The following is a 13,004-nucleotide window of genomic DNA, read 5'->3' on the forward strand; positions in this document are numbered from 1 at the left end:
TAATTTGCAATTTTGTTTTTAGTTATTATTGAGTTCCCTGACTTCTTTTTTTTTTACTTTTCTTTTATGTGAAGCATATTGAGATTTATTGGAATGAAATATCCTAAATAATAATAATATGGCTTTTTATGAATTTATTATGTAGCTAAGTATTTTCTGTAATTATTTATTTTGTTACAAGATAACAACATTATTTATACATTTAATAAACAATAATACTCAAACTCCAATGTTTAATGTATTTACAGGAAAGTATATTTTTATATATTTGTATTTTAAGTTACATTACACTATATTTGGAATTTTATTATTTTAATTATAGGATTTTAAAACTTTTTTTCATTTTTCACTTTCTACCTCTACATCGGCAGGGGAAGTTTCTCTCTCTACCCCTACCTTGTAAAAGCAAGGGCTTGTAAGGCTGCAGCCAGTTATAGCCGAGAGGGTGGTGCTGTGTCTGAAGCACAAGAGTGACAGAACACCCAGGGAGACCCGGCTGATTGAGGGCTCGGATGCTCCTGGACAAAGAAGTGAAATTGGAAACAGAAAGTGATAATAGAATAACTGATTACTGACCGATGGGGCTTAATAAGCCCAAGCCAGAATATGATGGAAAAGAAAATAAAAAAAGTTAAACAGCTGGTCCGAGCTAGTCAGCTAGAAAAGAAACCAAGTGAGACACAACCGTCTGGAAGACGCCAGCTGTTTGTATCCCTGGTGACCAACGGGCTAGTCCCAAGCTAGACTACTCATCCCAGCCCTCCACTGGGACCTTCAGGTCTGGAACAGAACCGGCTACTAAGCCCCCAGAAGGAAAGGTGGCCGCAAGGCTCTGGCAGGCAGCACTCCAAGTAGCCAGGGGTGCTCGCCGGCAAGCCCACAGGCTGATGTACTGGACAGTAAAGGGATAGCAGTCTCCTCAGAACACAGCTGTGCCTTTACCCGGAGGCATAACTGAGAGGATAGGCCCCACCAAAACCGGTGAGTCAGGAAACCCCCGCACAGTGGACCAGTCAGAGGGCCCAGGAGCCGGTGATTCAAGGCACATGGTCTATGGAGGGTTTCCTCCAAGACTAGACCAGGTGAGCGCTGTCAGGATTATTATAGAATGAACAGATATTAGAGATTTTAGAGCTGTTATTAAAAATTTCTAAAAATCTTCCTTTTGCTTTCACCAAGACAATAAGACCCAAGACAAAGGGTCAGACGTCACTAACCTTCCAAACTGTATGATCAACCAATGAGGGAGCTAGATCGTATCAAGATATATCTACTGACATCCCAGGCAATCAACAACTGTGATTTCCTGTTTTATAAGGTAGCAAACAAGTAATTTAATTGGTTTGCTCACTGGCTCAGCTTTTCTCTCTCCAGCTAACCTGGCAATCTGACTGTTTTCATCACATGATAGTAAGCAGTCTGAGTCAGGACTTGTTTAAAGACTTCAGGCTGAGAGAGTGCAACAGTAAAAAACAGAAGAAATCTTGTTTTTCATGAGACAGTTGTTATGTTTTGCCTTTTCGGTTCTTTAGTCAGACGCGTTTGATAAAATAGTTCAGGAAAATAAATACATATTTACTTGTCAATGTGAATATGAATGTGAATGTGATTTAACCAATGATATATGATATATAAAAGATACTGATTTGAGATTCATATACCCTATGAGATAGACAATAACAGTAGTTGATATATATTTAACTTTGTTGTTATTTACTCATCTTTAATCCCTGAGTGACAATAAACAATTCACATTACAACAGACAGATTCACAAATATATTCTTTGACTCTTGTTGGTTTGTAATGCATGTTTTAGTGTTGTATCAATAAAGTGTATATTGCATATTTAGAATCCATGTGTGAGACATTCAATTATTATGTTTAATTGAGTCCTACAGTAACAGTCACCAAAGCAAACTCATTCACATACACTGACCTAGTCTGTCCTTCTCCTGAGAGACACTCTCATACACTAACCTGTTTGGTCAGTCTCCTGAAATCCTCCTGTGTAGAAATTCTCAAGTTCATCTGTAAGGTCACTCACAGCTCTTCCCACATCCTGATCATGAAGAGCAGAGAAAGGGGTTGAGTCTTCAGGAAGAGGCAGAATTGGCAGAGTGTAAAGAAATCAATAGTTCTAAAGTTTTCATAGAAAGAGAAGGTCAACATCCATAGTGATAACAGTTCTGCAGTAAGAGTAAGAGACCATCCCTCAGTGTTTCTGTACTGAGATACTGAGTTCTGGTCACTAATGTTTTACACTGGACAGTACATGTGAAATAGAACAGCACACAGACACTCAGCTGCCATCAGTGATGAGTGTGTATTAATTCAGTCACACTGGTCACTACAGATCTCTGTGAGCTCAGGGAAGAGATGGCACAGCACAGAGTCACTTAGCCCTTAGACTTTCACTGAGAATCAGCAGGTGAAAAGAATGTCAGTATTCAGCACAGTTCTGATCTCATATAGCAGATGAGTGACTGAAGCCTCTTACCTGTGTCTGTTGCTCTTCTGACTTAAAAATGGTGTCATGGCCCATGTGTTCCTGCACTGAACACAGACTGCAAATGAGAGTCTGGTCAGTCTTACAGAACACCTCCAGAGCTCTGTGGTGCTGCTGACACAGTCTGGGCTCCTGGTCTCCACTGATGTCCACCAGTCTGTGTTTCTGCAGGGCTGGGACCGTGTAGTGCTGTCGGACATGTATCTCACAGTAGGAGGCTGGGCAGACATGACAGTATTTCACAGCTCTCATCTTCTTGTCAGTGCAGAAATCACAGGACACATCCCCTTTCCCAGCAGACCTATGAGCAAAGGCAATGTAAAGCTTCACATTACACCTTTATCTTAGGGTCATAAAGCCCTCCTGACACTCACTATATTGCTCCTTAAACAAATACAGGTTTAAGAGTTCAGGACATGAGAAAAAAGAGAGGAACAGACCCATGAAGAGTTCAAGACAGGAAGTGGGAAAGATACACCTCAGAACAGGAGGAAAGATTGAGACGCACACAAACACAGAGCTGAGGACAAGAGTAGAAACACACAACCACATATAGATCTGAAGACAGGAGGAGACCCACAAAAAAGTAAAAGTAAATTGACTTTGTCATGTGAACCTATTGTAATTCTGTTGCAGTTGCATGTTTTCTTCATGTGGAATGTGTGTTTTTCTTAAACGCTGTCCTGTGATGTAGTCTGTCCTCACAGAAAGGGAGTGAAGGGAGTATAATGCACAATGATGAAACACTGTTAAAGTGGTGCCTTGGCATTAAATAGGGAAAGAGAAATTGAGAAACAAATAGGATTATCAAAAGACATCACTATCATGCTCGTTTTTCCATATTCTGGTATCTACATTATCTGGACAACATGCTAGGGTTATGAGATACATGTGTGTGACATTTTGTTGGAGAAATCACTGCACACGAGCCTAAACAATCTTAACCTAGTGAGACCCCGATCATGTGGCCTGACAGCCAGACGATTGGATGTCTCTTTCTGATTCATGTCCATCAGAATGGACAATCAGATAATCCAGGTTGTTCATGTTCTTACTCCTGCACCGGGTTGACTTGGCCAGAACCCTGTGTGCTGAGTGTTCAGGATGCAGGATGTCTACCAGGCCATCAAAACACACCAGCACTGAAACTGTTCTTCTGCATTTCACTCTGCTGACTCTGACCCTACATGACATCAAAACTCACTGACCAGGTTCCACTATGAAGACGAAGACCTGGACTTTGTAAACCAATAATTATAATATGAGTGTAAGGGACACACCTTTATTAACAATAATAATCACAGCTGCCAACTCCACCGTCATCATCAAGTTATCATCACACTGTTGGCCATACAACTTTAAGTGAGTTCAACTCAATAAAATCAGGTTAATCATACTGTGTAAATGGACTGAGTATCACAGCAGAGCTACTGTTCTACACTCTATTAGTTCATCTTCATGGACGCACAGCTGATTCCACAGATCTTTGCCTGTGTCACACAAGATCAGGAGTGCTCATCACTCCTTAAAAATACACTCCTGCATTCAATTGCAGCTCTCTGTTCCTCACCCTGTGTGTGTCTCTGATCATGTCTGCAGTGGATACACACTCTTTCACCCATTAGTCATGGGAAAATACTAGCTGTAAAATTTTGATTTTATTTTCAGCAGTATTAGCTGTCAGGTATTTATCCTTCTTAAACTTTTCACAGAACAAAGGAAATAAAGGAAATAGTTCACACAATGTCATCTCACAACCTGCTAAGAGATACACTCAAAGGGACAACATTGACCTCACCTGGGGTTAGTGTCAATGGCTCCACCTCTGAACTGCATTGGTGTGTCCATTGACCCGTCACTCTTCATGGACACACAGCTGGGCACTAGTGAACCTGGCCTGTCCAGCTTGACCCTGTGAACAGCACAGACACAGTCTTTCTCCGTATCTGGGCACTGGTCTGAGTTACTGTGACCAATTGTGTCTCTACAGAAAGTCTCATTCAGTGTTCAAGTGCTTCTCTCCTGCTGCCTAGGTATAAGATGTTCAGGACTGGCTATGCTGGTATTGGGGCTGTTCTCCCACTTCTCAACTGAACTGCTCAACTGAAGTCACGTATTGATCATGTAGCTGATGATGTTGTAGGTATCAGTGATAAATCAGTAGTGTATTGTTACAGCTTTAGGTGGCTGAGAAGTGTCTCTTCGATTTTAGATTAAGTTTGTGACACTTGGCAGAGTAAACACTTCTAACTTCAAAGCATCGAGGATGTTTGCTGAGGTCTGGGGGTCCCTTGAGGAAAAACAATTGTAAAGTTTACCTTAGTATACAAGGGAAAGTTGTGGATTAATGACTGTCAAGGAGCAGGACAAACACACTCATTATAAGATCACATTAAGTGCGCAAAGAGAAGAAGAAACAAGAAGCAGGCATGCAGAGAAGAGAGAGGAGACTGCAGGAATTGGGACTTGAAGCTTGTGCCAGGCAAGAGCCCCTACTTCATGATCATCCAAACCAGATCTGACTGGAACTACTGTTAGTATTTGAACAGTGTTAGAGAGAACACGCTATTCTGTGTTTTTAGACACTTCTTAAACTTTTCACAGAACAAAGGAAATGAGAAAGGAAGAGATGTTCCAGTTCACATAATCTCATCTCATGACCTGCTAACAGATACACTCAAAGGACCACATTGACCTCACCTGGGGTTAGTGTCAAGGGCTCCACCTCTGAACTGCATTGGTGTGTCCATTGACCTGTCACTCTTCATGGACACACAGCTGGGCACTGGTGATCCTGGTCTCTCCAGCTGGACCCTGTGAACAGAACAGACACATTCTTTCCATGAATCTCCTGTCTCCATATCTGGACACTGGTCTAAAGTACTGTGACCAATTGTGTCCCTTCAGAAAGTCTCGTTCAGTGTTCAAGTGCTTCTCTCTGCTGCCTACAGTATATGATGTTCAGAACTGGCTGTGCTGGTATTGGGGCTGTTCTCCCACTTCAACTCCTGCCCTCACATTCACTTTCCCTCTTCATGGCCTGATGGAAAGAGCCTACAGGGGGCAGCACACAGTCCCAGTTTGTGAACATGAGCCTGAACCCCAGGGTGTTTCTGCTGGTTTTCCATATTGGAACAGCTCAGAGATCCTGGAGTCACTTTTAAACTGGAGAGTCAGAACTGCTCTACTGAAGTCACATATTGATCATGTAGCTGGTGATGTTGTAGGTATAAGTGATAAATCAGTAGTGTATTGTTCCAGTGGCCTCTTATGCATTATATCAATGCATTATATCTTATGCATTAAGAGTTTAATTGTTAGTAGCAGTCTGGAGTTGTCTGGGTGACCAGAATGTTAGGCCTCTGAAACGACTTGTTTATAAATACTGTATGCAGAGTCAATCATTAATCCACGTTAAATTATAAATCTTATAAAAGCAGCAGAAATTCAACACAGCCTGAATGTGAAAATGTGAAAATCCAGCAAGTGCAAGTAATGCTCCAGATTTACAGCACTAAACTACAATCACTAGTAGAGCCAATTTAGGCAGTATAGCCAGTTTGCTGATTAGTAGCTAATTGATCATGTAAATCCTTCTGATCTCCACATTAAAATATAAATCTTATAAAAGCAGCATAAATTCAATACTGGCTGTGCTGGCTGTGCTGAGACCACTGGTTGAAGATCTTCCCTCATACATCAAAGACACCAACCACGCGCTCCAACTTTTTAATGATTTCCAATTTCAGGGTACCGAATGCTACATTTTTACCATGGACATCACATCTCTGTACACCGTCATTCCCCATAATGACGGCCTAACAGCCCTCAAGCACACAGTGCTTGATCCACCCACCCACACCCTGGTACGCCTTGCAGAATTGGTCCTCACACTGAACGCATTCTCTTTCAATAATCTTTTTTACCAACAGGTCAGTGGAGTTGCCATGGGCACCAGAATGGGACCCAGCTATGCCAATATTTTTGTCGGCTGGGTAGAAAAACGCTTCTTCGCTTCCTACACTGGCTATATCCCTGACCTCTACAAACGATATATTGATGACTGCATCGGTGCCACCACATGCTCCAACGATCAACTTGAGTTCTTCCTGCACCATTTCACCAACTACCCCCGACTGTCCACTTCAGTTTATTACAAACCCACGGATTCACACAGCTACCTCCTGTTACAGCTCATTTCACCCCAACCACACTAAAAACTCTCTTCCTTTTTCACAGTTCCTTAGGCTAAGACGATTATGCAGCGAAGACATCAACTTCGAGAACCAAGCCCTCGAAATGTACTCCTTTTTCATCAACAGAGGATACCCCAGCAGTGTGTTTGACAGGGCATTTGCCCGAGCCAAAAACACCCCCCGGACCATTAACCCGATTAGGAACTCCCGCCGTAACAACCGCATTCCTTTGGTGCTTCCTTACCACCCTAACACACTTCCTATCCCCAGGACCATTAACCACAACTTTTCCATCCTACAGGATGATCCCTCCATTGGGGCCCTCTTTTCTGATCACCCTATCATCTCATATCGCAGACCACCTAATCTGCGTAACCTTCTTGTTCACAGCTCCCTTGACCGCCCTCAACAACCATCCACACCAGGCACTTTCCCTTGCAACAGAGCTCGCTGTATCACCTGCAAGTACACAGCCACCATCACACTCATTCAAGGCCCCTCAGGACAATTCCGGATCACCCAGACAGCATCTTGTACCTCCTACAACCTTATTTACTGTATCTCTTGCAGTAAATGCCCAGCCATCTACATTGGAAAAAACAGGAAGGAGACTCGGAGACCGCTTCAGAGAACACGTCAGGGCTGTGAAGATTAAAGATCTCTCCAAACCCATTGTTTCTCATTTTACCTCTGACAGCCACGACCACTCTAATCTCTCCGTCTGTGTTCTCAAAGACGGTTTTCCAAACTCATACATCAGAAAGATCACCGAAACTTAAATTATTCTGCAGCTAGGATCACACATTCTCCCTTCTCTTAACGACAGACAACTGTTCTTTTAAATTTTTTCTCCATTCATTGGAAGTTTCATTTCACAGCTCTCTGCACCCATTCTGACTTCACACCTCTTGATTGGCCTCTCTTTCTGTCCCCTGCTTCCGCCTCTCACTCCTCCTCCCTCCCAACCTTTGTTCTCCCGCTACTATACCTTTACCTACTGCCCTGTCTCTCTCACACCTGAAGAAGGCTCCACGGCCAAAACGTTGTGTTCTCTTTCTTTTTTTCAGCATGGAATAAACCTATTACTTGTTCCTTTAAATTCAATACAGCCTGAATGTGAAAATCTGAAAATCCAGCAGGTGCAAGTAGCCCTCCAGATTAACACCTCCTAAACTTCAATCACTAGAGGGGTCCATTCAGGAAATATAACCAGCTTGGTAGTTAGTAGCTAAGTGATCCAAAGATCTCAGACTGTGTTGTTCTTGAAAGACACCAGGGTATCAGTAACACCCACATGGCTGAGTGTTTTTCACCCTTCAACAACCCTTTGTGTAAAGAAGGGCCTCTTGTCCTCAGTTTGAAATGCCCTTTCCTGTAGTTTCAAATCATGTCTCTCCCTTTGTGTATCACTGTTGATAGTGATTCAGGTCACTGGGCTGAGTGTGTCATTATCTTTAGGATTTTATCATCTTGAATAGGACTGCTCTTAGCCACTCTTACAAGATTAGAAACATTCAGTTGTCAGATATACCTTTGACCCCAGAGTTGTATCTGGTTCCTCTTCTCTAGACTAATTGCAGAGACATAATCTGTTTGTAACCACAGTGACCAAATTCAAACAAATTGCACACAATTTTAAAAGAGACCTCACTGGTGCTTTATACAGTTTTAACAGAACATCCTTCAATAAATTTATTGCTTTTAACTTCTGTAAATAACCTAACATTCTATGTGCCTGTTTTATTGCTTTCCCACATTGTCTGGAATAAAGTATTGTATACTATGCAATGCAGGTATCAGGTATTTACCTACACCTACCAGTGTCTGTCTACTAATACAAGTCACCCTGTTGACTCTGAACCCACTTGACTACAGGACTCTCTGGTCAGGTTCCATTGTGAGGATGAGGGACTGGACATTGTAAACTAATAATTACGATAACAGTGTTATGTAAACACCCATATTAACAATAATATTTACAGCTGCTTACTCCGTCATCATCATCAGGTTTTAATCGATCCTCTGTGAATACAACTGAAAGGGAATTCAGCACAATAAAACAAGGTTCACATTATTGTGTAAGTTGACTAAGTGTTATAGTGGAGCCTGTCACACATGATGTGAAGACTACTTCAAGGGCACAGACATGGTCTGAGAAATCCAGGTCCTTTATTCTGCTGTTCATCACTCCTGTACTTAATTATAGCTCTCTGTGCCTCACCCTGTGTGTGTCTCTTATCATAACTACCACGCATACATTCTCTTTAAGCCATTAGTCAGGAGAAATTACTAGTTGTATATTTTTTTTTATTTATTTTTAGCAGTTTTCAGCTGTCAGGATTTTATTCTTCTCAAACTTTTCACAGAACAAAGAAAATAATAACGTGAGAGATGGTCCAGTTCACAACAAACTAATCTGTTGGCCAACTGACAGACACAATCAATGGACAACAGTGACCTCACCTGGGATCAGTGGCCAAGGCTCCACCTCTGGGTACTGATGACCCAGATCTGTCCATCTTGATCCTGTGAATAGCACAAACAAACTGCTAACCTTGAACTCAGAGACGTAATAAGTACAGTAATAAGAAAAGTTACTGACAAGGAGCTCATGAAAAACAAAGAGAGGGAGTGAATCAGTGAGGTAGAGAATAGGATGTGCTTGCCTGGGATCTGGAGATGTGATGACTTTCAGTGGAAAACAGAATATAGAAACTGGAATGAATAGCCTTTTGTAAAATTAATAGCCTTTTGACACAATAAGGAGTACATAACCAGTTGTTTCTCTTTTTGAATTTAAGGAATTCCTGGCAAGACAGTGGATTCTGTCTCTAATAATCCTACAATCCCTTCTGCAGGATTCATAAATCTGTCTCTGTTGAACTGCCTGTCTCAAGGCTGTGAATTCTGGTTTGGATTCTAAAACTGTCCTTCCATTAACTTTCCTTCTCCCCAACTGGACAATAGGCTGAAGTACAGTGACCATTTGTGTCCATAGACACTCTTGTTCAGTGTTCTAGTGTCTCTGATGTTCAGGAGTGGCTGTGCAGGTATTAGAGGTGTTCTCCCACTTCACCTCCTGCCCTCACAGCCCCTTTCCCTCTTCATGGCGTGAAGGAAAGAGCCTGTAGGGGGCAGCACACAGTCCCAGTGTGTGAACATGAGCCTGAACTCCAGGGAGTTTCTGCTAATTTTCAGACTGGAACAGCTAGAGAGACTGGAGTCACTTTTCTACTGGCGAGTCAGAGCTGCTTAGCTGAAGTCACATATTGATCATGTAGCTTCTGATGTTGTAAGTATAAGGTATAAATCAGAGTGTATTGTTACACCTTTAGTAATATCTTTCAGCTGGAATATTCTCATCTCTTACAGTACTTCTCCAGTCCTTCACATGTTCAGAAATTCAATTAAATTACTTACTAAATCCCTCAATTTTCCACTTTAAATCATGAATCTTGTAAAATCAACACGAAGGCAACACAGCCAGAATGTTAAAATTTAAAAGGCAGCAGGTTAAAGTAATAGTCTAGGTTCAGATAGCTAATCACTCATTAAATGGAGTTTATATAACGAAAGTTCGGGAGCGATGACAACAACCACGCTCAATCGTTCCCAGCCGTCAGTAATTAGCAATCACTCCCTTCATCCTTCCTCCACCGAACGCTATAAATACCAATGCTATATATCTCTCCTTTGCATGCGACTTTTGCATGTTCGGGTGCGTCTTTCGCATCGCACAAGCCCGTGTGTTTCGATTGCCTTCGGACCTGTAAATTTTCTGCTCCAATGAAGAACCTTTGCAGCGCAGAGGATTCCCCTTACACTCCTCAACCAGCCAGTTCTTCCAGCTTTTCATTCCTGCACCCTGTTGCCCCCATTCCTTGCCTTCCTACCAGCAGCGCTCATCTCCGGCCAGCTCTCTCAAGATTCAACTCCTCGCTGAAGTTCACATTCTGCAATTATCGCCCCCACCTCACCACAAATCGTTCTCCTTCCTCCGCTGCTAATTCTCCAAGCAGCCCCTGCCTCAAATGTAAATGTTCCCGCATCTTGCGTCCCTGTCTTATTCATGTTTCTGTCCAATTCAGAGCTTATGTCTTGTGTCTTCATCTTGTCATGTCTTGATCCTCTGGTGTTCCGTTTATAAAAATAAATAAATACATTCCAGGCTGCTGCGCGACTGCATTTCTCTCAGGCTCAGACAGAACTGCTCACGTAGTTGAGTTTTTGTCCTGAAAGCCTGCATTTTCAAAACCCATGTCACATTTTCCCTGTCCCTGGTGTTCAATTTATGAATTTATGTCTCTGTTGCTACCTCGGCCCCGGGTCTGTCCGGCGTCCTACCTCTGGCTCAGTCAGTAGCTGTCACGTGTCTCACGTTCCTATCTCGTTTCTGTTTCTATCCCTGTCCTATTCAGCTCTGCCACTACTGGCACCACCTCTTTAATGTTAATACAGGTAAGTCCTATGTCTCGCGTGTCCGTCTCGACTTCGTGCTTTTTTTCCCTCTCCCTTTCTGCTACCGGTACCACCTCATCGAAAGGTAAGTACTTCATTTCATGTCCCCATTTCATCTGTGTCCTTTACCCCACCCATGTCCAATCTGCTCCTGCTTCGTTCGCTTCCCCATCCCCGGTTTGCAGTTCGGGCTCCAGGTTCATTACTCGTCAGCAATCGCCATATGCCTCACATCCCTGTCTTGTTGTCTCTTTATCCCTCTTCAACAATTCAGCTTCAGTCTCATCCCTCCCGTCCTCCTTTGCTACCACTGCCACCCCCTCGACGTCCGTACAGGTAAGTCCCTCGCCTCATTCCCCTGTCTGATTCGTATTTTTATCCCCGGCGTCCGATCCGGCCCCAGGCCCATTTCTCTTCCTCTCATCCTCCACGGCTGCCGCTGACGCCGGTTCGCCCAGCTTACTACCTCTTGCTACTCAACAATTGCCCCTTGACTCAAGTCCCTATCCCGAACATCCAATTCAGCACCGGGATCATCTCTCCCACTCTGCACTATTATGTCTCGGATCCACTACTGCTCTCACTTCACGTAATATCCACACGTAAATTCCACAAGCTACAGTACTACAGCCAGAGTCTGGAGCTATCCAAAAATGCCTAGCTGCCTGGAGTTGGGGCATCCATTGGGCCGGGACCCCCAGAGGTTTATTTCTCCCAACGAGAGTTTTTTTTCCTCTCCACAGTGCCCACATAGATCTGTCATAAGGCCACCAATGCTCCAGTTCCAGAGTCCATAAGAGTCCCAGCACTTAGCTCCTTACACTTAATTTATCGTCAGATAGCAAAGGGGTTACATGCCAAAAGGTTTATACCTTTAAAGTAGTAGTTAAAATAGTTAAAGTAGTTTACACCTTTAAGTAGTTAAGGTTTACACGCATCCATATTTCCTTCGAGCCGGCCACTACATTCATCCAGAAAAACCTCATCAAAGTTAACGGCTATAAAAGGCAAGTCGCTATTGCTTACCTCCATCTCTTCTCCTGATCACCGTGCGAATCAAGTGCAATCAATTTGGAGTCTCCAATTTCCATTGCTGCTTTTGGGGGACACAATCCCAAACATGGGCCTGTATCCATTCAGATAACATCACCACCACTAACCTAATCCAATAATAGCAGTGATTTGCTTTCCCATCTACAAAGAGCCCACATGGTTTCTCATCATTGAGACCCCGTGTTCATTTGAATTCCCTTCCATCAACACCTCAACGCGTACCTATAATAAGCAACTCGCCTAGACCAACAGAAGCCGACTTCCCCACCTATACAGAACGCAGACAGGCACTCCGACTGCCCTATTGCTGCAACAATCCATGCCTCACAGACCACACCTTCTCACCTTCTTCAGGCTCTTTCAAATTCTGCATTGGTGGTTTGGGGTCCCACTTGGTTCTTTTTGGGGGTCCTGGCCTCCTCGTCCTATGGCCAGGAGGTCGGCCCTCAGCCAAGTGGGTTAATCCAAATATCAGCTCCATAATAGTTAATTAAGCTTTTATCTTAGGCATTGTCATTCCTAGTGAAAGGATATCCCTGATCCCTTCTGGCCAGTTTGGTAGTTAGTAGTTAATTGATCCAAGGGTCTCAGCCAGTGTTTTTCTTGAAAGTTACCAGGGCATCAGTATACCCACATGGTGGTGTTGCTTGTTTCACACTCCAACAACCCTTTGTGTAAAGATGAACCTTCTGTCCTTCTGTGTTCACCTCCCTCCTGTTTTCACTTATCGCCCTCACACTGTGTATCACTGTTGATTCAGCTCACGGGGTTGACTGCATCACTCTCCTTT

At 43.2% G+C, this 13,004-nt stretch overlaps 1 pseudogene across 1 annotated transcript in view; it reads right to left on the reverse strand.

Moving 5' to 3' along the window:
• LOC148646956 (NACHT, LRR and PYD domains-containing protein 3-like) overlaps positions 1-13,004 on the reverse strand; it is a 73,663-nt pseudogene that overhangs the window by 50,614 nt on the left and 10,045 nt on the right. Inside the window, exons 4-8 of the transcript XR_015927634.1 lie at positions 9,167-9,229; positions 5,208-5,321; positions 4,306-4,419; positions 2,499-2,808; positions 1,979-2,060 (exon numbers count right to left, since the gene is read on the reverse strand). The product of XR_015927634.1 is annotated as an NACHT, LRR and PYD domains-containing protein 3-like (transcript). The remainder of the gene's footprint in view (positions 1-1,978; positions 2,061-2,498; positions 2,809-4,305; positions 4,420-5,207; positions 5,322-9,166; positions 9,230-13,004) is intronic.

The sequence above is a fragment of the Lepisosteus platostomus genome, chromosome 16 (assembly GCF_059453375.1).
Source record: "Lepisosteus platostomus isolate fLepPlt1 chromosome 16, fLepPlt1.hap1, whole genome shotgun sequence".
In the NCBI taxonomy this organism is placed as follows: domain Eukaryota; kingdom Metazoa; phylum Chordata; class Actinopteri; order Semionotiformes; family Lepisosteidae; genus Lepisosteus; species Lepisosteus platostomus.